The sequence below is a fragment of the Protopterus annectens genome, chromosome 13.part0 (assembly GCF_019279795.1).
Source record: "Protopterus annectens isolate FY-2018-M chromosome 13.part0, PAN1.0, whole genome shotgun sequence".
Classification (NCBI taxonomy): domain Eukaryota; kingdom Metazoa; phylum Chordata; order Ceratodontiformes; family Protopteridae; genus Protopterus; species Protopterus annectens.
The window spans coordinates 906,091,982-906,119,080 of NC_056747.1; positions in this window are offsets into that span (position 1 = coordinate 906,091,982).

A 27,099-nucleotide genomic window follows, 5' to 3' on the forward strand; every position below is an offset into this window, starting at 1 on the left:
GTGTGTGTGTGTGTGTGTGTGTGTGTGCGCGTGTGTGTGTATGTGTGTTTGTGTGAACATGGCTGATAAAGACAAAAATCAGACTGGCTTCAAAAAAATGCACATAAATGCAGTCATAAAATTCCATTCTCTGACCAGCATTCTCTCTGTGTTTATTGTCTTGGTCTTCTTTATTTGGAAGAGGGCTGTTCTATCTGTCACACTATTAGTCATCGAGCATTGGTAGATAGATGGAATAAACTTATACTTAAAGGTCTCCTTCCCTCCTCCTTTGGGGAAGTCATATCTGGTTCCCAGAACATGCCAAAATATAAATCTTGATGTACATCTATTTATTTTTTTATTTTATTTATTTATTTATTTACATGTGTTGACCATGAGAGTACGACTGGAATCAGGTCCATTTTCAGCGGAGGGCTGGGGAGAAAAGCTCCACATTTATTACTTACATTTTGCAGTTAAAAACATAGCATTTAAAATATAGACATTAGTCCATCTGAAGACATAAGACAAGAATAAAGCATAGATGTAAAACGGCTGTAGAACATAGTACAATTTTAAAATATGGTGACATATACTAAACATGGTTACAAATGTAGTTGAGATTCATCAGTGAACAATTGATACAATCTGTTTTTGAGGTACATAACAGCCATTAGCAGTTGTTGCTACAAGAAGTTAGCACTATGTGGTAGGTAGCTGGGAACATGAGTAGCCAAGCTTGCTAAGAGTAGGTTGTTGATAGGGGGTCGAGAGAGGTAGTGGGTGGGTGGAGTGGATGGTATTAGAGGGGGGGGGGTTTCAAGGGCATCTAGCAAGCTTTTAAGTGTGATTTTAGTAAGGATTTGAAGTGGATGCAAGAAGTTACAGAGGTAATTGAGAATGGGAGAGAGTTCCAGAGTTTGGCTATAGTGCAGGAGAATAATGCTTCTCCAGCAGAATTATTGGCTCTTGTGACCTGTAGGAGGTTTTTGTGGCTGGATCTTAGTGGTCTCGTGGTTATGTAGGGTTGGAGTAGATTCTGGAGAGATGGGACTTTTAGTGGTTTGTTTATTAGTTTGTGGGCGAGAGCGAGTTGGTACCATTGAAGGTGGTGGGGGAGCTCTAGCCAGCCCAGTTCTGCTAGTGAGAGACTGTGGTGAGTATGGTAGGACGCCCCTGTGGTGAATTTGGTGATTTTGTTGTAGCAGATTTCAAGCTTATTTAGGTTGCATTGTCTAAGGTTAATAAAAACTGGAGAGGCGTAGAGTAGGGTGGAGATAAGATGAGAATTTGCTACCGAAATTTTAGCTGCTTTGGTAAGTAGTTGCTGATTTCTATATAATGCTCCTAGTTTTTTGTGCACTTTTTAACGGCCATGGAAATGTGAATGTCAAAGTTCAGTTTATTGTCTATGTCTGCTCCTAGTAATTTGGTGTGTTCTGTAGGATGGATGGTGGTGTTGTCTTTTGCTGTGATGTTAAAGTGAGAGCTGTCTAGGGTAAGTTTGGTGGGTTGGAAGATTAGTAATTTTGTTTTGTTTGGGTTGAGTATTAGTTGGGCATCGGATAACCAAGTTTCAATAGACGAAAATGCTTCCTGTGTGACTTTTTGCAGTTTGGGTAGGACATGGGCTGTGCAGATGATGGTTGAGTCATCTGCGTATTGTATGAGTGTGCCATGTGTTGTGGCTGAGGCTAGATTACTGGTGAAAATAGAGAAGAGTAGGGGTCCCAGGATGGACCCTTGGGGAACCCCTATGGAAACTGGTAGTTGGGGGGATAGGTCATCCTGCCAAACAACTGCTTGTTGGCGGTCAGATAGGTAACACTGAAACCAGCTGATGACTGGTGGATAGGTTATTGAGAAGAGAGATGAGTTGTTTGTGTGGGACCATGTCGAAAGCTTTAGAGAGGTCTAGGAAGGTAGCTGAGGAGAGATAACCTGCATTTGTATTTTGTAGGATAGTGTTAGAGAAAGTGAGTAAGGTGGTGGTGGTGCTATGGTTAGGTCAGAAACCATGCTGTGTGTTGGAGAAGAGGTTGTTAGCAAGGAGGTGATCTGAGACTTGAGAATGAATGCATCTCTCTAGTATTTTGGAGAGTGGTGAGAGAATAGCTATGGGGCAGTAATTGGTTAGATCTGTGGAGGGGCCTCCTTTGTGCAGGGGAATTATGTGTGAGACTTTCCATAGTGTGGGAACATAACTTTCTGACAGAGATCGGTTAATCAAGAGTGATACTGGGTAGGCTAGAGCGTCAGCTTCAAGTTGAAGGTATTCACTTGGGAGGTTGTCTGCTGCTAATCTGGTGGGTTTAAGTTTAGTTAATAGTTGTTTTATTTTGGAGGTAGGAACAGGAGAGAAAGAGAAGCTAGTGTGGAAATTGTTAGTTGTAGCTGATGGTGTGGGTTTATGGGGGGGGGGTTGTGTTGTCTAGCTAGCATGGTTTGTGTGAAGTGATTGTTGAAAGTGGTAGCAATATTTTCGGAGGAGTGAGTTAAATTAGGAGTGGGTGTACTTACTTTACCTGGATGGAGGATGGAGTTTATTGAGGACCAGAATTGTTTGGGGTTATGTTGGGAGGAGGTAAGGGCAGACTGGTAGTATTGGATTTTGTCCTGTTTTATAAGCTTTTTGGTTCTATTGCATAGTTCTAGAAATTTCTGCCTAGTAGAGGGGTTTTTGGTTTTGTGCCAGTTATTCCACGCTTTATCCCTGTTTTTCATTTCAGACGTAGTGTTTTTTTGAAGCCATGGGGATGATTGGGCTCTAGTAAAGGAACATCTTATGGGGCCGAGGTAATTAAGGATGCTTAGGAATGTTTTATTAAAGTAGTTAACTGCGTCATCTAGTTTGAGGTATTTTAGAGGTTGCCAGTTACAGTCTTTTAGGGATGAGCTGAATGAGAGAGGGTTGAAGTTAGTTTTTTTGCGTATTTGATGGTCGATGATGGGTTTTGCTTTATAAAGGTGTTTTCTTAGTAGGAAAGTTGGAGAGTGATCACTGAGGCTGTCAGATAGGCAGCCTGCTATATATGACCGGAGGTTCTTATTGACTAGTATCTAATCAAAGGTAGTGTGTTTATTGGAGTTTTTATTTATCCTAGTAGGTGACTGGACTAGTTGGGTGAAGCCATGAAGGTTTACATGATGGGTTGGGTGGTTGATAGGACAGGATTGTCAGTCAGCGTTGAAGTCTCCTAGAATTAAAGTTATTTGGGGTAGGTGGTGGGTAGTCCAGCTGAGGAGGTTTTCAAGTGGGGGGATGTTTTGGCCAGGTGGGAAGTAGCAACCTATTATGTTTAGGGTTTTATTTTGGTTTATTTTAAGGTTGGTATATATTATTTCTTCCTTACCTATTTGGGGAGCTGCTAACTTTAAGATCTGGATGTCTAGATGCTGTTTAAATATTATAGCTATACCACCTCCTTTTTTGTTTAGTCGGTCTACTCTTAGTATATTGTAACCAGTAGGGAGGATTTGCTTATTAGTAATGTGTGGTTTTAACCATGTTTTTGTAAGGATCACTACATCAGGGAAGTAGAAGTCTATGGTGGCATGGAATTCATGCACCTTGTTGCATATACTTCTAATATTTAGGCTTATCAGAAGGAGGTCAGTTGGCTTTCTATTGGCTGTGATGTGGGAGAAGATGTGGTTTGTAGTCTGATTTTGAGGGAAGGGGTTGGAGATTGAAGGGCTAGGACTGGTATGGCTGTCTCCACTGAGTGCTAGGTTGGATATGGATGAGATTATTAGTTTTATCAATTTCTGGATATGCTTGCTTATAAGGGAAGTTTTTTGATTGTGTTCTGTGGGTAATAGGTATGGTGGTAGGGTTGTTACATTAACTTGTAGGGTTGTTTTTAGTTTAGGTATTGTGGTCTGTAGACTATATAGAGGGTGTATCGGGAAGGTTGTTGACCTGATGGGAGAGTAGTAGAGTAGAGGTGGGATATGAGTGGTGGTGTGTGTGGTGGTACAGTGGTAGTGACTGAGTGCAGGAATGGTGGAGGTTCAGTAAGATGTGATGTATGCAAGGAGTGTGCATGCAGTGAGTATAGGTATGGTGTGCTTGTACATATTAGCTGAGTAGGAGGGATAGTAGTGAGAAGCTGTAGGAGGTCGTATAGGTGTAGTGATGTTATAGGTTGTTTGAAAGGTGGGAGTGGTTACTGTTTGTAATAAAGGTAGGACCACTGGGGGCGGGTGGAAATTGGGGGCAGGGAGAGGAGCGAAGTGGGCAATAGATGAAGGAAGACTATCAGGAGGTTTAGGAGCCAATTTAAAGGGAAAAAGCTAGTAAAATACAACCATAATACAAGGTAGGATAGACTCTTCTGTGGCATTTTTGTTTTGAGCCCTTATGGAGTACTGAGAGATGGGTAGGAGCCCTACAGGGTTTAAAAAAAATAATTAAGTGTTCTGCATAAGGTTTCAATAGTTGGGAGAGAAGGGGAAAATGCTGGGAGGGAGGGGAATTGTTCAGCTGGTCGTTTAAGGTACAGTGCTCAACAGGGTTTCCTAGGTACACTGCCTAAATAACAGAACAGTTTAATAGATTGTAACAGGTTTGAAATTTACAGAAACATCTAACATACTTTGTTTCAGACTGTTTGCAGAAATATTCTGTTGCTGTTTTCTGAGGGAGGAGATCTCAGTATATAGCTGTACGACAGGATACTCTGTATTTCAGTTAAGGTGGAAAAATAGATTTACTGGATATAAGTTTTGTTTCAGACTGTTTGCAGCAATATTCTGTTGCCATTTTCTGGGGGAGGCGATCTCAGTATATAGCTGTACGACAGGATACTCTGTATTTCAGTTAAGGTGGAAAAATACAGCCTCAACGGATCCTGGAAACTATCGCCCCATAAGCCTGAGTAGCTTGGTCTGCAAAGCTATGGAAAGGATCATCATGGACCTCATAAATAAAGATATTGGGGACCTACAGACACTGGATCCTACCCAGTTTGGCTTTGTTAAGGGCAGATCCTGCCTCTTAAACCTGGTCGATTTCTTTGAAACAGTCACCAAGGCCATTGACGAGGGGAAGGTGGTCCACACAGCCTACCTGGACCTCGCAAAAGCCTTCGATACAATACCCCACTCGGGCATTATAGATAAGTTCACCAGCTTAAATAAAAACCCCTATGTCACTAGATGGGTTGCAAACTGGCTGAAGGACAGAACCCACATGGTTAGAATTGCTGGAGCCATATCAGACTCCAAACCAGTTACAAGTGGCATCCCACAAGGCTCAGTCCTGGGACCTCTCTTGTTCGGTATATATTTCTCGGAGGTACAGGCCAACACGGAAGGACTGTGGCTGACCAAGTTCGCAGATAACTGCAAACTAGGCGCCATAATCGACTCTCCAGCCAACACAAGCATCCTCCAAAAGGGCCTCATAGAAACAGACAACTGGTGCCAGAGCCATGGCCTTAAGCTAAATGCCAAAAAGTGTATAGTCATCCCCTTTGGCAAAAACAAAGTGCCCACAAATGACCACATAGGTGGTAATCCATTAAGTATGGAAGAAGTAATTAAGGACCTGGGGACCCAAGTTGATAGCAATCTCTCATTTGACAACCAGGTGGCCAAAGTGGTTAGAAAAACATTTTATATAGCCCACCTAATCATGAAGGGATTCACATCTAGATCAGGGGAGGTCATCTTGCCTCTTTACTCATCCCTCATTAAGCCCATAATTGGGTACAATGCCCCTTTTGGGATGTACCTTACCAGACACCTGCAGCAACTGGAAAGACCCCAAAAGTACCTCACCAAGAGGATCAAAGGGCTCAAACAGATGCCATATGCTGCCTGGTTAAAGAAACTCCAGCTCTACTCAGTGGCATACCGCCTGCTCAGAGGCAATCTGTGCCTGACATATAAAGCCATGTCCAACCCGGAATTAATGGACATGCTGCACCTCAGAAAATGCAATTCCCATCGAGCTACGTGCTCGAGAGACTTGAACCTCAGCACTGAAATAAATAGGACATGCTGGAGGGACAGATTCATAACACAGAGGCTCCCTTCACTTTGGAATAAAATCCCAGTCCAGGTTAGGCAGAGTCCCTCATTGACTCACTTCAAGAGGAATCTTGATGAGTGGATGGGGGATCATAGGTTTACCCCGGGTATCACTTCTGTGTCACTGTTAGACAGAGGCACAGTATACTAACCTCGAAAAAGGGCATAGCAAAATTAATTTAAAATGTGTGGCGAAAGCCAAACACACTCTGGCTAGGCTTATAAATGCCCGAGGGCAGATAGCCTAGTATGAACCTATGAACAGATTTACTGGATAGAATTTTTGTTTCAGACTGTTTGCTGCAATATTCTGTTGCCATTTTCTGGGGGAGGAGATCTCAGTATATAGCTGTAGGACAGGATACTCTGTATCTCAGTTAAGGTGGAAAAATACAGATTTACAGGATATAATTTTTGTTTGAGACTGTTTACAGCAGTATTCTGTTGCAGTTTTCTGGGGGAGGAGATTTCAGTATATAGCTGTAGGACAAGATACTCTGTATTTCAGTTAAGGTGGGAAAATACAGGTCTATATTACATGAACGAGCAATCAAAATGTTGAGTACAAGATACTCAACATACTTTGATCGACTGTTCATGTAATCGGAACCTCCAAATGTTGAAATTTGGAGTTCCAAAATGTTTTGGTCGGCCTTCTTGGTGAGTGTAGCATGTGACGTAAACACGCTACACTGTCAGGAATGGCTTTATAAGAGGCTGCTTTATTTAGTATACCAACTCCGAGATCACTGTACATTGGGGAAAGGGCAATTTCCCAGTAATCCCTTGCACGGTTACCATGAAATTGCCCTTTCCCCAATGTACAGCGATCTCGGAGTTGGTATATTTAGTTAGGGGGGCTGTGGGGGGCACAGCCCCCCACATTGGGCCATGTGGGGGGCAAAGCCCCCACTTTGTTTTAAAAGTATGTGTTTTTGTGTAGGTGTTTGAGTGTTTGAGTGATGTGATTGTGTAGGGGTTTGTATGAATTGGTTGTATGTGTGTGTGTGTGTGTTGCATGTTTGTAGTGGGACAAACAAAATCTTTCGATTTTATTTATTTTTCAGTCTTTTTGGGTTTCAGTGACATGATTGAGTGATCAAAGTATATCGAGCATGTTGTACTTGACATTTTGATCGCTCGTTCATGTAATATAGACACAAAAAATACAGATTCACTGGATAGAATTTTTGTTTCAGATTGTTTGCAACAATATTCTGTTGCCGTTTTCTGGGGGAGGAGATCTCGGTATATAGCTGTAGGACAGGATACTCTGTATTTCAGTTAAAGTGGAAAAAGACAGATTTACCAGATATAATTTTTGTTTCAGACTGTTTGCAGCAATATTCTGTTGCCCTTTACTGAGGGAGGAGATCTCAGTATTTAGCTGTAGGACAGGATACTCTGTATTTCAGTTAAGGTGAAAAAATTCAAATTTACTGGATAGAATTCTGGTTTACTGTTGAGCACAGTAACCTGAACGCTGTAGGGAGGAGGGAGGTTAGAAAGGTAGTGAACTAGATTTTAAAAAAATCTTCTTCTTCTTCTTCTTCCTCCTCTTCTAGACCCTCAAAGGTGAAGAAGTGACTTTCCTCAGTTCCAAGTGTTTACTTGGTACTGAGCCATAAAAAGAAGAGGACATCAGAGCCAGTGTCCAAAGCTTTGACCCAGAAGGAATCTTTGGAACCGTCTGTTACTCTCTCAGTTCTGACTCCTTCGTTGGTTCCAGAACAACCTGCTACACCAATTAGTTCCCTGCCAAGGACACAATATTCCCCTACACTGGATCCTTTTGCAGACAGACCACTGCCCCACTTTTTGCTCTCAGTCCATTCTTCCAGGAGTCTCACTGAAGTCGACATGGAGAGGTTGGTGATGAAAATTCTTTGGGCCCAGGGTGAGTCATGCACCCCATCAGCTCCTACCTCTTTAGGTCTGGCACAGACACCCACCACTTCCCCTGCTAACACTCCTCCTCTAACTTCCACAGGTACTTCAGAGTCTTGGTTCCAAGCTTCCTAGAACTGACCATGTTGGTTCAGAGTGTTTCTTTTTCTTTGGAACAGACAATTTCCCTGAGCAGTCCGGTTGTGTAGGAACTGGAGTCCTCTTGGAGCCACAGCCTGGTATTCAGCTCCAAGTCATTTGAGTCTGCTCCTGGGTTTTTAGAGTGGTCTCAGCACTTCAGTGAGCTGGCAGTGACAAGCTTGGGTCCAACTCCAGTTTCTATGGACTTCACTGGGATGGGGGGGGGCTTCCTTTTTCACTCTGCAGCACCCTTTCTCTTCTGATGGGTCAGCCTTCAAGCCCATGAAGAGGGCATTGGCTACTTCCAGTACCAGGTTGGTTCCTTCCTCCTTAGAGTCTCTGCCTCTGGATGCCTCGGATCTGAAGCATCAACCAACTCCTTCACAGGTACAGTGGGTATTGCAACCTCAGGCTACTCAGCAGGGGGGGGGGTCTATATCATATTATCGAAATTCCAAAATGTCGAACACCATAAGCTCAACCTTGGAGTCTTGAAATGTGATATACTCGAACGCTCAGAATAGCAAATTTTTTCCAAGGGAAAAAATTTGCTGTTCCGAGAATACACACACACACACACACACACACACACACACACACACACACACACACACACACACACACACACACACACAGCACAAGCACACCAAAATACATAAACCACACAAACACACTTCACAGAACCCTACACTGAACCATACATATACTATTAGCTATCCACTTACCTTAACCCAGCCCTAACCCTAAGGTCCCTAACTAAGGCATACTCACCTTACCCCGCTCCCTAACCCTAAGGTCCCTAACTAACGCACACTCACCTTACCCGCTTCCTAACCCTAAGGTCCCTATCGCACACTCACCTTACCTGCTCCCTAACCCTAAGGTCCCTAACTATCGCACACTCACCTTACCTGCTCCCTAACCCTAGGGTCCCTAACTATCGCACACACACCTTACACGCTCTCTATCCCTAAGGTCCCTATCACACACTCACCTTACCTCTGTCCATTCGCACATTTACCTTAACCTGGTCCGTCACCTTTGCACCACAGTCGAGGAAATAGCAAAGCCACAGAAATGGCCCACTGAATACTTTCCCTAGGAAAATATTCGGTGTTCTGCAGCTTCGTTATTTCAAGCATTCGCTGAATTGAGGTCGATATTATAACATTTGAAGTTTTAAGACTTTAATGTTATAATATAAACCCTCAGCGGGGTACCCCTTCTTCTTCTGAAACCTCACCAGATGTTCCCCTGAGGAGGTCCCTTGAAAGAAGTCATGAAACACGAAGCACCTGAACTCTCCAGAAGAGTCCATCACAGAAGACCAGATTTTGATGAAGACGAAGGGTTCTTCAGATCACCTCCTGACAATGTCTCATTTATAAACATCTTGGAAATACTTAGAGATATGTTTGGAAGTCCCTCAACCCTTCAACTGAGAAATCTGTGTACCTGCAGGCTTTCGGGACCTGCCTGTCTATTTCCTAGGTGTTTCCACCCACTAACGAGCTCATCAAATTGATCTCTCAATGGGTGTGGAAGGCTCCTGATGCTACTGAGCCAAATCCCAAGCGACCAGATAAAATCATTACAGCCTCAGAAGACAAGCCTTTTTGGACTAAGGGAATTCCTGTAGATGCCATGGTGGTAGTGGCAACCACTAAGAAGGAACTAGCGGAAGAAAGTTCCTCTATCCATCCCCCCAACAAGGAGTCATGGGTGATGGATAGATTCAGGAAGAGAGTTTATGCTTCACTGACCTTTTGCCCTATGGTCTTTGAGCTACCTGGCACATTTTACAAGACTGCAGATCAAGGAGCTGTCAGATACTCTCTCAGGAGCTGTTTCTGAAGAGGTGAAGGATTCAATCACCTGTCAGTTAGCTACCCTGACATCCATTTCCAATTTGTCCATGAGGTTCATTTCTCAATGTTGCCAAAGGAACGACAACAGCAGCAGGTTCAGGCATTTCCATAAGGAGGCATGCCTGAATGCACTTGTGCAATTTTGTGGAGCCCTTCAAGTCTTCATTTGTTAACCCACCCTTTGATGGCTCTTCCCTTTTTGGCCCAACTGTTAGAGACACTTTAAGCAGGTGTGAGATGGATGGGAAAACCCTGCCTGCCATAGAAGTATGTTTTTCCACTCCTTAGAGGCCCTTTTCTAGGAACCAATGAGGAACGGGTTAAATGTAGTTCAGGAAATCTCAAGGGTGTTTACAGATTATGCCTGGTGAATGTTCCCTTAGAAGCAGAAAAGGGAACAATAATGGCAGACTCTGCCCTCGTGGCAGAGGTGGCCTGCAACATCAGGGATCCTGGGATTCCATCTTAGGGAAATCCTTCCAGCACTCATGAACAGAGCCCTGATTGTCCACCTCTGGAGGCAATCGGGGGTCGCTTATCCCTGCACTTAAAAGCCTGGCAAGAAATCACCTCTGATACTTGGGTGCAACAAATGATTTCCAGAGGCTATGCAATTCCCTTTTCCCATCATTCTCTATGTTCAAAGAGATTCCCTGATGTTCCACCCAGTCAGAGATAACAGGCAGCTATTCAAATTCAAAAGCTGCTAGAAAAAAGGGTCATCCATGACGTCCCACCAGACCAAATAGGATCCAGATTTTACTCAAGATTCTTTTTAGTGCCAAAAAAGACAGGGGACTGGAGACCAGTTTTGGATCTCAGCAAACTGAACAAATCTGTTCAAAAAAAACAAATTCTGGATGGTCATGGTTCAGTCCATTCTTTCGTTTTTAGGAAAAGATGACTGGATGTGCTCTATAGATCTTCAGGATGTGTACTACCACAATATTCATTCACTTAAGGTTGGGAGCCAGTCATTACCAATTCAGAGTTCTGCCCTTTGGTCTCACCACAGCCCCCAGGGTGTTCAAAAATGCATAGCAGTAGTAGCAGCTTACTTAAGACTGCAAGGATTCCGGGTGTTTCCATACTTAGATGACTAGCTCATTTCCGCTACTACCAGGCAACTGCTACTAACATTTATAGGAGCTCTGTTAGACATGAGAACCTCCATTGCCTCACTTCCTCTGTTTCAGATGAAAACTATCCATACTCAGGTTCAGGTTTTGCTACAAAGAAACAGAGTCCATGCACATCTAGTGCTTCAAGCAATTGGATCAGTGGTGGCAGCCATAACTCTTTTCCCCCTAGCAAAGTTTCATATGAGAATATTGCAATGGTTACTTGTCATACAATCCTTCATCAATCCTTCATCATCCCTTAACAATGCCCATTTTGATCACCAACATATGGTTCATAGGTTTATATGTTGGTACTAGGCTATCAGCCCTAGGTCCTATACAAGCCTAGCCATAACAATTCCCTGGCTATTTCTGACCACAATATTTACTTCCCTGGACCCCTGTCTAGCAGGGTGACTGAAGTGATCCCCAGGTTGAATTTCCTATCTCCCAACCAATCATCAAGGTTCCTTTTGAAGAGGGCCAAAGAGGCAAAAGTGGCCTTCTGTGGTGCATTCATTCAAGCCAAGTTTAACAAGGACACCTATTCAGTCCCGATCAGCCCAAGGCCACAGTGACCATGGACACTTTCCAGCTTGGGAAAGGGAGGCATTGCTGGGGAAAGACAGTCCAAGACAACTGGACCCCATCAGAGGCCAACCTGCGCATAAGCATTCTAGAGATGAGAGCTGTGCTACTGGCATTGCAAGCATTCCAAGACTCTCTACCTCCAGGGACAATTGCAGTTCAGACAGACAATGTGTCAGTTGTCTGGTACATCAACAAACAGGGGGGAACCAGACCTTACCCCTTATGCCAAGAAACTCTCAGAATTTAGCAGTGGGCAGTCTCATCCAACCGCTTTCTGATCACAATGCATATTCCAGGGAATTCCAATGTGATAGCAGACAGATTGAGCAGGTGCATCTTTCTACCTCATGAGTGGTCCCTGAATCCAAAAGTGTTGGAAAGGATTCTCTGATTATGTGGCCTTTTTGCTTCTCCTCTGGACAACAAATGCAGCTGCTACTTTGCCCTCATCCCCCCAGAGGGGGATTTACCGAGGGATGCTCTTCTCCACAATTGAGGCCCCAGTCTACTTTATGCCTTTCCTCTGACCCCACTAATTCCCAAATTTCTTCAGAAAGCAGCCAAGTTGAAAAGGAAAGTCATCCTCATTGCCCCCTTTTTGCCCCAGGAGATTTGATTCCCCTTCGTATGCCCTCATCTCTTATAAGCACCATGGATTCTGGATCTAACTCCGGACCTCCTGTCACACCCAATGGGCATTAATCACCCAGACATTATTATTTATTTATTATTATTTATTTATTTATTTTTTTTACATTTGTTGACTGGGAGAGTCCGACTAGACACAGGTCTGTTTTTAGTGGAGGCCCGGGGAGAAAAGCTCCACATTAAGTATTACTTGCATTATACAGTTAAAAAACATAGCATTTAAATATAGACATTAGTCCAGCTGAGGACGTAAGACAAGAATAAAACATAGATGCAAAACAGCTGTAGAACATAGTACAATTTTAAAATATGGTGACATATACTAAACATGGTTACAAATGTAGTTGAGATTCATCAGTGAACAATTGATACAATCTGTTTTTGAGGTACATAACATCCATTAGCAGTTGTTGCTACAAGAAGTTAGCATTGTGGTAGGTAGCTTGGAACATGAATAGCCAAGCTTGCTAAGAGTAGGTTGTTGATAGGGGGCCGAGAGAGGTAGTGGGTGGGTGGAGTGGATGGTATTAGAGGAGGGGCTGCAAGGGCATATCTGGCAAGTGTTTAAGTGTACATTACAAGTCTCAAGCTGACAGCTTGGTTTCTCCATTTCTGTTAGTGGTTATGCATGATATGCTATCTTCCCCATTTAAACACATACTTTTAGCATCTTTTAAACCATCTACTTGCAAACTTTATGCTAGTAAATGGAAGAGATTTGTTCACCGGGCCTCCTTACATGACTTTGATCCCTTTTCAGCACTAATCCAAGAAATTCTTCTCTTCCTAGCCTCTATTTTCAATGATGGTACTTCTACTTCTATGATTAAAGTTTAACTGGCAGTCATCTCCAGTTTTCACAATGGTTTCCATGGATCATCTGTGGTCTCTCATAGTCTTTGCAAACCCTTTTTAAGAGGTGTTCTTCTTTAAAGCCCCCTTACAAGGACCCTACTCCTCCTTGGGATCTTACCTTAGTGCTACAGGCCTTGACTCAAACCCCTTTTGAGCTGGCCTCTAGATATGATCTGAAGTTTCTATTCTGCAAAACTATTTTCTTAGTAGCCATTACCTGAGCTAGAAGAATTTTGGAAATTCACGCACTTTCATCTAGACCACTATAGTTGATTTTTCACAAGGATAGAGTTTCTCTCAGGGCCAACCTATCCTTTTTACCTAAAGTTGTGTTGGAAACCAATCTTAATCAATGCATTAATCTTGTGTTCTTCCCAAATTATTCCAACAAGGGAGGGTACCTTGACAGGACCAAGGACATCAGGAAATCTCACTAGCTGTTTTTACATACCAAATTGGGACAACCTGTAAACAAGGTAACCCTAGCTAAGTGGATTTCAGACTGTATTTTCTTTGTTTATAAGAGGAGAGGTATCTCCTTGTTTTACCACCAAAAGCATATTCAGCTAGAGCAGTAACTACTTCTGTTGTCTTTCAGTCAAGAACTTCCATGAATGACATCTATGCAGCTGCAATTTGGGCATCTCCCCATACCTTTGTTACTCATTATAAGTTAGATCTGGTCTCTAGGGAAAGAGCATCATTTGGTGCAATTGTACTCAGGAATATCCTTCCTTGAGTCCACCCAGGGTTCTAAGTAGCTGGGGACTCTGTCCCACAGGTGATGACAGGATGAAGATTGACAACTTCAGATAAAGAAGTTATGTCTTAACCACAGAAAAGTTGAATAAACTGTAAAACCAGGATAGGAACCAGTCCAAGATTTACAGAGTACTGTTTATTAAGCACTTTTGTCTCTTAAATGAAAACTTCAACAGAATGAATTAAGATTCAAGCAACCCAGCTTATATACTAGTCTTACGAGGGAAATAATTTCTCTCTCATGGAACAAGAGGCAGGCACCTTCCAGACAGGTGAGTACAGTTTGACAAATTCATTTCCTGGCTTGAGGGCCTAATAAATTAATTTGTTCCAAAGAGAAACAGGAGTCAAGCAATAGGAGTGGGACAGTCTTCCAAAGCCAGCAGACTCCGCTCTCGAGTACTCTGGAGCTTTTATTTCTCCAATGGTGGCTTTCCTGAGCTCCTTTATGCACTGCCTCCACAGTAAAGATGTGTGCCGCCACACGTGTTCCTCACCAGGCCCTTCACCTGTGAGAGTATCACTCAGTGCTCCCTCTAGATGACACCCAAGTAATGAGCCAGAGCTGCCTCCCTCACCTCTAGAGTGAAATGGCAATGGACACATACTCCTGTACTGTCCATCTAATTCATTTTTGTTCTGTTATTAACAATATATATAAACCTTTCAAACCAAATTCCTGTCTACTAATATTTACATTTAAACTTGGCTGCATAAAAAATCAATGACAGTGCTGTGAACTTAGAGGGTTTCACTTTGTTTAGATCAGATAGAAACCAAGATCTGTGTGGAAAACTTAAGGGAGGTGGGTTGTGCATCTATGTAAATAAAAATTGGTGTATGAACTGTGAAATTATACAAGTACAATGCTCTACAAATGTATAATTGTTGACAGTGAAATGCAGACCTTTCTATGTACCCAGAGAGTTTAATGGAGTCTATATAACAGCTGTGTATATACCACCTAGTGCTAATACCGCCGAGGCACTTATCATGCTGCACAATTGCATATGTGAGCTGCAAAGAAAAAATCCTGACTTTGCATATGTGATAGCTGGGGAGTTCAATAAAGTGGATCTTAGAGAGGTGCTACCCCACTACCATCATTTTGTGGACTTTCCACAAGGGGAGCAAATACCCTTGGCAAGGTTTACACCAACATAAAGGGAGCATACAAAGCAGTGCAGCAGCCAAATCTGGGTAGCTCTGATCATATTTCAGTAAGATTAATACCTGCTTACAGACCTCTGCTGATCAGAGAAAAACCCACTGAGAAACTGATCAGGGTCAGGAATGAAGGGGCTATGGAAAGTCTTAGGGACTGTTCTGATAATATCTGCTGGGGCATCTTCAGAGAATTAGCCACTTTCAGTCAGCATGTGAACATAGATGAATACACAGTCACTACAATGGCATATATTTCAAAATGCATGGACGACGTATCTGCAACCAAGAAGATTATAATCAAAGCCAATCAAAAACTTTGGCTAACCAGTAAAGTGTATGAACTTCTGAGGCAAGGAATGAGGTATTCAGGGCCAGGGACAAGGTGGGTCTAAGTGAAGCAAGGTCTAACCTAAAAAGGGGCATCAAAGAAGCCAGGAGGGAGTATGGAAGAAAGGTACAAAGTTGCTTCAAGGACATGAAGGATACCAGGAGCCTCTGGCAAGGCATTCAGCGGCTAACTGACTACAAGACCAATTCAGTTCAAAGTGATGACAGCACAGAATTTCTGGACAGGCTGAACATATTCCATGGCACATTTGAGGAGAAGAACAACCTGAAGGCTACAAAGCTACCCACTGGTCAGAATGAGGCAGTGCAGTGCTCAAACTTAACCCTGGAGAAGTGAGAAGCCAACTTAAGAAAGCGAACCCCAGCAAGGCTGTAGGCCCTGATAATACTCTGGGCAAAGTATTAACAGAAGGGGCAGACTAACTGTACCTAATCCTTTACAGATATTTTCAATACCTCCTTGGGTCTTGAAAGAGTGCCAGCATACTTCCAGGTAACTAATATAATCCCGTTGCCCAAAAAAGCCAATCCTACTTGCTTAAATGACTACAGATCACTGGCACTAACCTCAAATGTCATGAAATGCTTTGAAAGGATAGTAAAAAAGCATCTGCTCAAAGTTCTGCCACTGACCTTTGACCCTCTACAGTTTGCCTATCAGTCAAACAGATCCACTGTGGATGCCATTTTGATGGCCCTGCACCTCTCTCTAGAACATCTTGAAGAGAAGAACAACTATGTCAGTCTGTTGTTCATTGACTATAGCTCAGCATTCAACATAGTGGTTCCAATGCATCTCATAGGCAAATTAATTAACCATGGCATTAACAAGAGCCTATGCAACTGGATCCTGGACTTCTTGATTGTAAGACCACAGAAGACATGTGCTGGTAACAACATATCAGGTATCATTACATTCAACACTGGTGTGCCTCAAGGGTGTATACTTATTCCTCTACTATTCACCATCCTTAACCATGACTGCTCTGTGAAATTTCCCAGTAACCATATCATAAAATTCGCAGACAATACCACTGCAGTGGGTCTCATAAGGGAAGATGACGAGAGGGAATACAGGAACAAAGTCAGCTCTCTGATCAAATGTGCTAAAATAACAACTTGGATCTCAATGTCAACAAAACTAAAAAAATTATCTTTGATTTCAGAAAAGGCCAGCCATTCACTCACCACTTGAGATCAATGGTGAGGTGGTAGAGAGAGTACAATCACAAAGTTCCTGGAGGTACACATCTCAGAAGACCTCTCTTTGTCTGTGAACACAGGCTATAGAATTAATAAAGCTCACCATTGCCTGCATTTCATGAGAAAGCTGAAAATAACAAATGTTCCTCTGAATGCTCTACCCACTTTCTATAAAGGAGCTATTGAAAATATTCTCAACTGCAACTTTACTCTGGGGTACAGAAATAGTACTAGAGCAGAGAGGAAGAAGCTTCAAAGAGTAGCGAGGACTGTGGAGAAGATAATGGACACAAATCTTCCAACCATGCGAGAACTTTTTACAACAAGAAGTATGAAGAAGGCATACAAAATACATAAAGACACATCACATCCAGAATTTGGCTGGTTTGCTAGATTTTCATCTGGCAAGAGGTACCGCAGCATCTGCTGTAGGATCTCCAGGCTCTTGAACAGCTTCTATCCAACAGTAATAAAGCTCATAAACTCAAACATCAACTTAGCCGTCTCCTACCTCCAAACGTAATCTCATTAGTAATATTCACTGAAAGTGATACATCATTTAATTCACTATAGTTAATATATTCTTACAGAAGTGCAATATCTTCCTCTTAAAAGTGCAATTGCAATACTTCATGTGCAATATTAACAAACTGCCTTTTCTTCTCTTTTTCTGTGTACAGTACTATTTGTTCATATGTTTAGGTTTTTATGTATGGCTACTTTTACCTGACTAGAAATAGTTTATGAGGAGTATTTTTTATGCGTATTAGTCATTAGAATAGTTGTGCATACGTCATGTCTTATTCTTTTTATACTTAATTTGTTTCTGTACTCTCTTGACGAGCTGATACCGGACATTTTGTTTAGGTTGCACTTGTGTTTTTTAAACAACAATAAGGTTTTTTTTGAATCTTTGAATCTTTCACTTGTTCTACAGTAAATGTTTCAGCTATGAAATCTTATGATACGTTAAATCTTTTTTTTTCAGTGTCTCCCTTGTCAATTCATGTATTATAGACACCTTCCCTGTCTATTATTTTTTCCTTGTTTTTCCTCACCGCATCCAGTTCCTGGTTTTGTTGCCCCCCATCACCTCAACTATTCCCTTATGAATCTCTTTCTGCCCTTCCTTTACCCTTACCTCATCTTGCACAATTTAATTGTCTCGCCCCCTGCAATATTCCTAGCTTTTAGTGTATATGTTAGTCAGCACTTGTCTTCCTCTGTAAACTTACTGATTTTAATGACATAGTTAATAGTGCAGTTATTATTTTAGCAGCAGTTTACATTTCTGTATAGCCATTGAAAGTAAACTATATTATGTACTTATAAAGTCATTGCCTGTTTTAATAGCATTTTAAATTTAATTGCAGCTAAAGGAATGTGTTTTGACAGGTACTTGATATAAAATTTCATCCTCTCTTTCTCTCAGTGTACTAAAATATTGATTTAAACTGTCTCATATTGTATATTTATATCAAATGTTTGCATCTCTATTTATTTTCTATTGCTGTGAATTTCCCCAACAAAAGAGCCAATGGTTCATATGGGTGATGTCAGTTATCACATATGCAATAAACAAGTAAATAAATAAATTATGCAACTACCTTGTGAAATAGTTCGGAAATGATACTGCATTTAAAAAAGCACCCAGTTTTCTCCAAAATAAACAAGTTTTATAAATAATAATAGTGAGGCTGTTTAACTAAATTAACAGGGTCTATATTATATCCTCGAATGCTTAAAAAAGCAAACGCTGATTGATCAAACTTATTTTCGCAAAACTGCAAAATATCGAAGCAGCAGAAACTCAAATTTTTTCCTAGGGAAAAAATTTGGTTGTACGTTTCTGTTGCTTCAGTATTTTCAGTGTTATGGTGGAAAGTTACCGGTCAGATTCAGGTAAGTATATGATTGTGTGGATGTGAGTGTTAGGGTGATTTAGGTGAGTTAGGGTTAGGGCTCAGGTTAGGTGTGTGTGCGATTGAGTGGACATGAGGGTTAGGGTGAATTTAAGTGAGTTAGGGTTAGGGAGCAGGTGAGGTGAGTGTGAGATAGTGACGGACCTTAGGGTTAGGGTTTGGGTTAAGGTAAGAGGGTAGTTAGTGGTGTGTGCATAGTTTAGTGTAGGGTTAGGTATCAGATTTTAGGTGTATGTGTGTGAATTTCTGTTTGTTTGGTGTGCTTGTGTTGTGTGTATGTGTTTTGGATCAGCAATTTTTTTCCCTGGGAAAAAAATCGCTGATCTGACAGTTCGAGATTGTAAGCTTTCACTTAAATTAGGTCGATCAATCAGCGTTCGCTTTTTTAAGCGTTCGATGATATAATATAGACCCAATTAGCAGACCACTCTTTAAAATGAAGTTTGCCTAGCAGTAAACATTATATTTTAGCAGAACTTAACAATGCAGTGAAATACAGATAGTGATTGAGAAGTTAGTTATGAAACAAATTACATCAAAATCAACATCTAATAGTGACATTCAACATTAAGACTGGGTTACTGCATTACAAGATTTGTTATTGTAAATATACTGATTGCATTTAATATGACAATTCAGAGCTTTTCTCTCCTCGCCTCTGCTGAAAAATTGCACCAGTGCCTAGCTGGACTTCAATGGTAAACAAATATTAATAAATAAAAATGCTAGGAATTCAGAATTCAAATGCAAATAGCAGAAATCAAACATAACTTTATGAACATAAACATAAAACTTCATATCTACAGCATTCATCATTAAAGTTCACTCACCAAAAACAGTATTAAAAGGCAGACAACAAAACATTAAGAACAAGCTCCCAAGAAAGCTGCAAACATGCCACATATATACTGAATTCCTTAATTAGATAAACAAGACATTGAGTTTGTTACTTTGCTGGTAATTTAGGTTTATGGAAGGCAAGCAAAATACTTCCGTTAAGTTAAATCTGGAGCTCTGTGGTATACTACAGTGAATGAAATCTAATCTAGTACTGCTGAAGTCAAGACATACTTACTAAACCAACAGGGTGCACAGAAACAGGTCATAAGCAGTCTCATGATGTATAATGTTGTCAAGTAATTCAGTGAGTGGCTTCAGAATCCCATGAGACAATTGTTGCTGATATAGGACAGGCTTTGACTCTCTAAGCTCGAAATGTATTCCAGGTTAAGTTTAGAAAAATAAAAACAGGGATGCAAGGAGAATAACTGACCCCGGGTATAAGAGTAGCCAACAGTCTGCACTTCATTTGCTCCAAAATCACAGCAATCACTACAACTTCAAGCATTCAAAAAAGATAACAGCAGTCTAAAACTTTTTTAAATACTGGGTTTTACAAAATAATAAAAATCAAGTGGCCTTGGTCAGTCATGATAAACACTTTCATCCACAAACTGGACTTTATCAGATCATATTTTGAGGAAAAGATACTTTATCTGTGGAAAATATTAGCATATACAAAACAAAGGTCATAAAACTAGATTGAAAAACATACATAATAATGAGGTAAAAGCATGGGGTGACTCATGATAGGCTACTCATTTGGAGTATTCAACAACTAATTGAAATGCAAAATTAAATTGAGCCTTAGTTACCATCTTTTAAAATAAGTTAACTCAAAACCCTGCTAGCGAAAAGTATGTTTGTGACTGGACCACACTTATATACCTAATTAGTATGATCAACTTGGCAGGTCACTGGGTTAAACACTTTGACAGAGACAAACCGTTATGCAAACCAGAGCTAGGGCATGCACTTGAATCCAAAAGCAAAATATTATAATTTACTTATCCTTTGTTGACTAGGGTAGTTCCAATAGGCTAGTGACCTCTTTTCAGGGGAAAAGCAAGGTGGTATTTATACGACTAGTAGAAATTTGGCCAGTGCATTGGGAAACTTCCCTTACTCTTTTTGTGCTTCCATTTGAGTGTTGTGTATCGGACATTATACAACAACCCCCCATTAATATTCCAAAACGTGCACGCTGATTGGTCAGTGTGCAAGTTGTAAATCAGAGTTATAGTAATGGAAAAAGGTCAGGTTGTCCGGACTTTTTCCATTAATATAACTCTTTTTTTTTTTTTTTACAGCAACGGAGAATGCAAGATCTCCGTTGCTTTTTTACACACTGCCTCACTATGTTAAATGAGTTTAACATAGCGAGACAGCTTTAAAAAAAGTAACGGAGATTCTCCATTGCTTTTTTTAAAGCTGTCTCGCTATGTTAAACTCCTTTAACATAGCGAGACAGTTTGTAAAAAGCAACGGAGATCTTGCTTTCTCTGTTGCTCCCACCCACAGCTCTGATGTACTGCGTAAGCATACACATGCGCAGTACATCAGAACTGCCGCAGAATACCAGACAGCTGTGGAAGGGCAGCAAGGAGGCATTATACAATGCCATTATTTAAGACAAGTAATTATTTTCTTTCTTAAATAATGTCATTGTATAATAGCAATAAACCACTTCTGGGTGTGGGTAATGCTGGATTTACCCACAGTCGTCTTTGTTTGGCCACTCGGGCTTCGCCCTCGTGACCAAACCACACCAACCGTGGGTAAATCCAGCATTACCCACACCCAGGCATGGGTTATTGCTATATTACTAGTGTGATGTACCATGAAATGGTAATTGCACACAGCTCAGAAGGAGGTCTTGCTGATGAAACCTTGGTTAGTACGATGGGTGAAGTCAAGCAGAGTGATCAATGTACAGCATTGTGGAGCCAGATAATAGACAAAGTAGCTGAATCAGTTAATGAAGAAGTGACATCTAAAGAGTATAAACCACTTCCAGATTCATTGAAGGAGGTTTGCTAGTTGCATAGTGAGCCTGCAAGCAGGATGAAGACTTCCTTGGAAGTGAAAAGGACTTATGCAGCCGCTGTTTCAGGAGGTGATATGCAGAGAGTTGGACCATTTGTACCTACTCAGAGGCAAGTTTTTTATACAAATGGAAACTTTCTGTGGTGAGAATATTGGCTAAAAATGACTCTCCTATTGGTAGATATATTGTTTGGGACAAAGTAGTTATGTCTTTGGGTGTGAGAGCACAGAGTATATGTGCTTTTATACATATTGGGAAAGAAACCTTATTGTGACTTAACTTTTGAAACAACAAATTTTGTTGAAGACTTTTTAGTAAATTGTGAAAAAAAAAACTTTATGTTTATCATAGGCAGACTATGTATTTACTGCTTTTAATATAAATGTTAAACATCGGACTATTTTGCAGTTCCATACTGCTGAAGTATCTGAGGCCATATAAAAAATTCTTTGAATCTTGTTATAAGTCTGTACCTTCAGTTGCAAAGAGGTTTCATGAACGAAACCTCTGGAATACAAGTTAAGATGTTTTTGTATCTCTTAATACTATTAACAATGTTGTCATTCATATTCCTAATGTTGTTAATATAAAGGGGTATAAGAAGTATGTTATGTATAAGGGTCAGGCAAAACATTTTTTTTTTGTGGTTCTGCAACACATCTCCTGGCAAATTGTGATAAACATAGATGTTGGCAATGTGTTGAGATGGGTCATTCTATTAAAAATTGTGTGATGACTTATAACAAGTACAAAGCAATTGGGCACGTTTGTTTGATTGTCCTATAATAGGTGAAGCTGAACATAAAGAACAGGAGATGGAGTAGCTGAAATAGAGTTCTGAGATGGAGACTGATATTAAGCCTGCAAGCTGAGAATTAACTGATTTGAATGAAGGGTTTTCAAACAATTATGTTGATGCTGATGATACTCAAAGTAAAAATGGTATGGTTATTTATGATGTTTGGAAAACTAATTTAGTAAGGATTCCTTCTTAGATTCTATATTATCACTAAATTAATTTAGTTCATTTACTGATGATATAGAATCTAAAAAGGAATCTGGAGGGAAAAGAATTAAAAGTTGTAAAGTAAAACAAAGCGCAAAAAATGCACTTAAAAATGAAAAAGGTGAGATTACTTTTTCCTGTTTAAATGTTAACAGTATGATAAATGAAAATAGGTGTATTACTATTTTGCGTGTTGCAATAATTTTATAAGGATTTCATGTGTTTTGTAGGTGCAAGGAAGCCAACACTGATATAATGTCAGCAACTGGAATTTGGGAGTAGTAAAATATTTTGGTCCTTTGGGGTTGATGTATGCACAGATATTATGCTGAATTGCGAGCCTTTATTTTCTTTATTAGATTATTTAATTGTGTGTCCAGGCAGGTTGTTTGTTTATGATTTTCAGTATGTTAAGGGGATTATTTGAGTATTTTGCTTTTATGCTCCTACTAATTTGAAGGAAAGAATTGCTTTATTTGAAAAGCTGAAGATATATTTATTAGTAAATATACCTATTGTATTGCTGGGAGATTTTAACACTCATTTCAGGAAATCTTTTGGGAAAATATCCAGTGATATTACTATATTAAAAATGTTGGCTAATGCTTGTTTAGTTCTTAATCCATATATTGGTTGAACATATAAGAGAGTTCAGTTTCATACTGAGATTGATTGCTTTATTCATTCCTGTCAGTTTGTATTATCACTGCATAAGTTTATATCTTTTCTTTTTACAGATCATTGTAAAGTATTTTCTTTAAGTGGATGTGCTAAATATATGAGTGAAGGAAGAGGGTGAAAAAATTGATGGGGTGGCTTTTTGATAGAGTTGAATGGAAACATGCCGTTTATGGTATGATCAATGAGACCTTTTATGATTCTTGGACTAGGTGTTGGTTAGAATGTTATAATATATATATATCATCTCAGATAAAAATAGAATATTATGGAGTTAAAGATAACTTTGAGGCTTCATTATATGTTATATGGAATACACACATTCAGTTTTCTGATCCTTAAGGTTGTTGACAGAAGATAGTGTTAAAAAAAATTGATGTTTAACCAATGTTACGTATCTGGTACAAAATAAAAAAAATGTTTCCCTTTCATAGTAAAATAGATCAAAGATGAATTTGGGGTCATGCAAAATATATTAGGGATATTAAAGTCATTATTGATATGTAGAGAAAATGTTTTCAGCCTACCTTATTTTCTTATCCATAGGTAGTACAAGAATGTGATTCACAGTTTAGTGTAATACTTAATGGGAAAATTAGTATGAGTGAATTGAGTTTAGTTTCAGATTCACTAGATAATGATTCATTGCCTGGTTCGGATGGTATTCTGATGTATTTTATAAGAGTTTAAATAAGTCTAAACTATATATGTTATGTTGTCCCATCTCGCCTTCATTCTTGACGGTTGGGGTTCGGAACCAAGTATCAGTTCCGACTTGGCCTAATACTAAAGCTTGAGAGCTTCCGCTAGCTTGAGGCTATACCCTATCCCATGATGCCTGGTGAGAGTTCCCCAGATTTCATTTGCCGCTTTGCTGGATTGAGATTGCATTTCACTGGCTCAGGCCACATTTTAGAATTTTGTTGACTTTTTGGTCTATTTTTCTGCTTAGTTAGGATTGTAAACTGTTTAAAACATTTCCCTTATCCTCGTAGAGGATTTTTGGTGTGTGTGAATTAATAGTTAGACTCTATGTTACTGCTGTTTGTGTTTTTTTCTTGTTGTGTGGGCTGTTTCCCTCGCAGGCCCATATTTCTATCCCTATCTTGTTAACTTTAATTTTATCCAAATGAAACAGGTAGTATGGCAACTAAATGGACACAACAGTAGTCTAGAGAAATATGCAGAAAAAAAACCAAGGTCCATCCGTTCGACAAAATAAAATGGTTTAATAAAACACACAAAGCTATCAAGTCACAAGACTCTTCATCAGTGTTACATCTGACAGTAAAACCATCCAATATATAAACCCAAATCCAGCCTATAAAATTCACAATTAGAATCACATGATTATTTAAATACATATAAATATATATAAAAAAATCTAAGAACAAAAATACATGCATAAATTCAAAATTCAGATACCTGTCTTTCGTTTAATAGTGGCTTAATAGTATTTTTTTACATTTAAACCAGGAAATCTATCTGCCCTGAAGTAATTAATCCACTTATACTCAGAAAGTTATGCTTTATTTACTATGTCACCACCTCATTGGCCTATAGTTATTTTTTATAGAATCCTGAATTTAAAAATGTGGTCTTCACCATATTGTATGATGTGCCTTGCTAAAGCATTAGTTTCTTTCTTCTAATTTCTGAATAATGTGAAGCTATACTTTCTTTTAATTTCTGATTAGTTTTTCCTAAATAGGAACAACTACATTTGTCGCAGTTAGTAAGATATATCACATTTTCAGTAGTACATACAGCAAAACTACTAAAATAAAACATGGTTATAAGTATGCCTAGGATGCATACTTGTATGGTGCACATACCTACTTGCCTGTACGTTTTTCTTAAATATCGAAGTTTCAAACTTCCCATTATTAATTTCTATTTTAATATCAAGAAAATCTTTAGAAGAAGATAAATTAAATTTCAAGAAATCAGTAGTTTGTTGTAAATAATTGACAAAGGTATGTAAAGACTCTTCGTCACCTAACCATAACAAGAAGTTGTCATCCACAAAGCGCTTATAATATTTTAAACTTTCATTATAGTATCTTACTTCACCATTAGAGTATTCATAAACAAAAAGTTCTTCCCATATGGAGAGTGCAAGATTAGCATAACTACAAGAAAAATGTACAGGCAACTAGGTATGTACACCATACAAATATGCATCCTAGGCATACTTATAACAGTGTTGTAAGGAGTCAGCTTTTAAGAGCTAGCCAGCTTAACACTAGAGAAGAAGGATTTTTGACTGAAATTGATGCTATGTCAAATGATTTCCATGCTAGACGTTATTGTAAACAAATTATTTATCAGAATAGACAGATGGTCATGTCTCAGAGAAATGATATTGTGAAACCTTTTCTGTTAGGTAATGGGGTAAGCCATGAGAGAGCTGGTATGAATGTAGGAAATAGGTCCAAACAAGTGAGATATATTATGAAATTTAATAGGCGTATACCTCAGGTAAAGACTATAATTAGGAATAACTGGGATATTCTGGAATCTGATCCTGAAGTAAAAAAGGTTGTTGGTCAGTCACCATATTTTGTATATAAAAGAGAGAAGAACCTTAAACAGTACTTGTGTTACAAAGAACTAAGTAGTACCATCATACCTTAGTTAGTAAGAAAGCTACTCTACCATGCTATAATTGTCCCTTTTGTAAATATATAAATAAGAGTGTGTGTGTGTGTGTGTGTGTGTGTGTGTGTGTGTCTTCTTTCGGCTTTTCCCGGTTAGGGGTCACCACAGCGGAACTCCGGTCCGCTAATGATTGGCAGTAGATTTTTACGTGTCGAGTTGCCGGCCCTGACGCACAACCTTCAATGAAGGTACGCCCATTCACGCATGTCTCCACACAGAAGACACTCTAGCTGACAATCAAACAGGACGTCTTACTAAGAGCAATGAATTTATTCATCCTATTTCAGCTAAGATGTTTTATTTTAGTAGTTTTGCTGTATGTACTACTGAAAATGTGGTATATCTTACTAACTGCAACAAACTTAGTTGTTTCTATATAGGAAAAACTAATCAGAAAGTAAAAGTATGTATAGCCTCACATTATTCAGAAATTAGAAGAAAGAAACTAATGCTTTAGCAAGACACATCATACATTACGGTGAAGACCACACTTTTAAATTCAGGGTTCTACAAAAAATAACTATAGCCAAACGAGGTGGCGACATAGTAAATAAAACAGAACTTTCTGAGTATAAGTGGATTAATTACTTCAGAGCAGATAGGTTTCCTGGTTTAAATGTAAAATATACTAATAAGCCACTATTAAAAGAAAGACAGGTACCTGAATTTTGAATTTATATATGCATTTTTGTTCTTAGATTTTTTTTTATATATCTTTATATGTAGTTAAATAATCATGTGATTCTAATTGTGAATTTGATAGGCTGGATTTGGGTTTATATATTGGATGTTTTTACTGTTAGATGTAACACTGATGAAGAGTCTTGTGACTTGAAAGCTTTGTGTGTTTTATTAAACCATTTTATTGTGTCGAACAGTTGGACCTTGTTTTTTTTCTTTGCAACTTTAATTTTATCCTCATCGAACCCGTTTAAATTAGAGGGTTTGTTTTTTGTCCTTGTTGTGTTAGCCCATTTAACTTATTGGGCTCCCCTTCCATTTTTTTGCAATCCCTTTTTACTGAGGGTCATCATTTTAGTTAGAGACATTGCCTCTGGCTAGAGGAGATTGTTGTTTAAGTTAGAGATTTTTTTCTCTAGCTGTTCTTACAAAAAAAAAAAGTAGTTAAACCCAGCATCTACTGACCAAGGCAAGGGACACCACTCTACATCTATGCTTAGAGCTGGGCATTACCATAAATTATGAAAAATCTGCCTTGCTGTCTTCATAGTATATTTCATTCATAGGAGCAGACTTAAACACAAAAGACATGATAGCAAGACTGCCTCGCGAAAGGGAGCAAACTCTGGACTATCAGGTATCAGTCTTGCTCTTG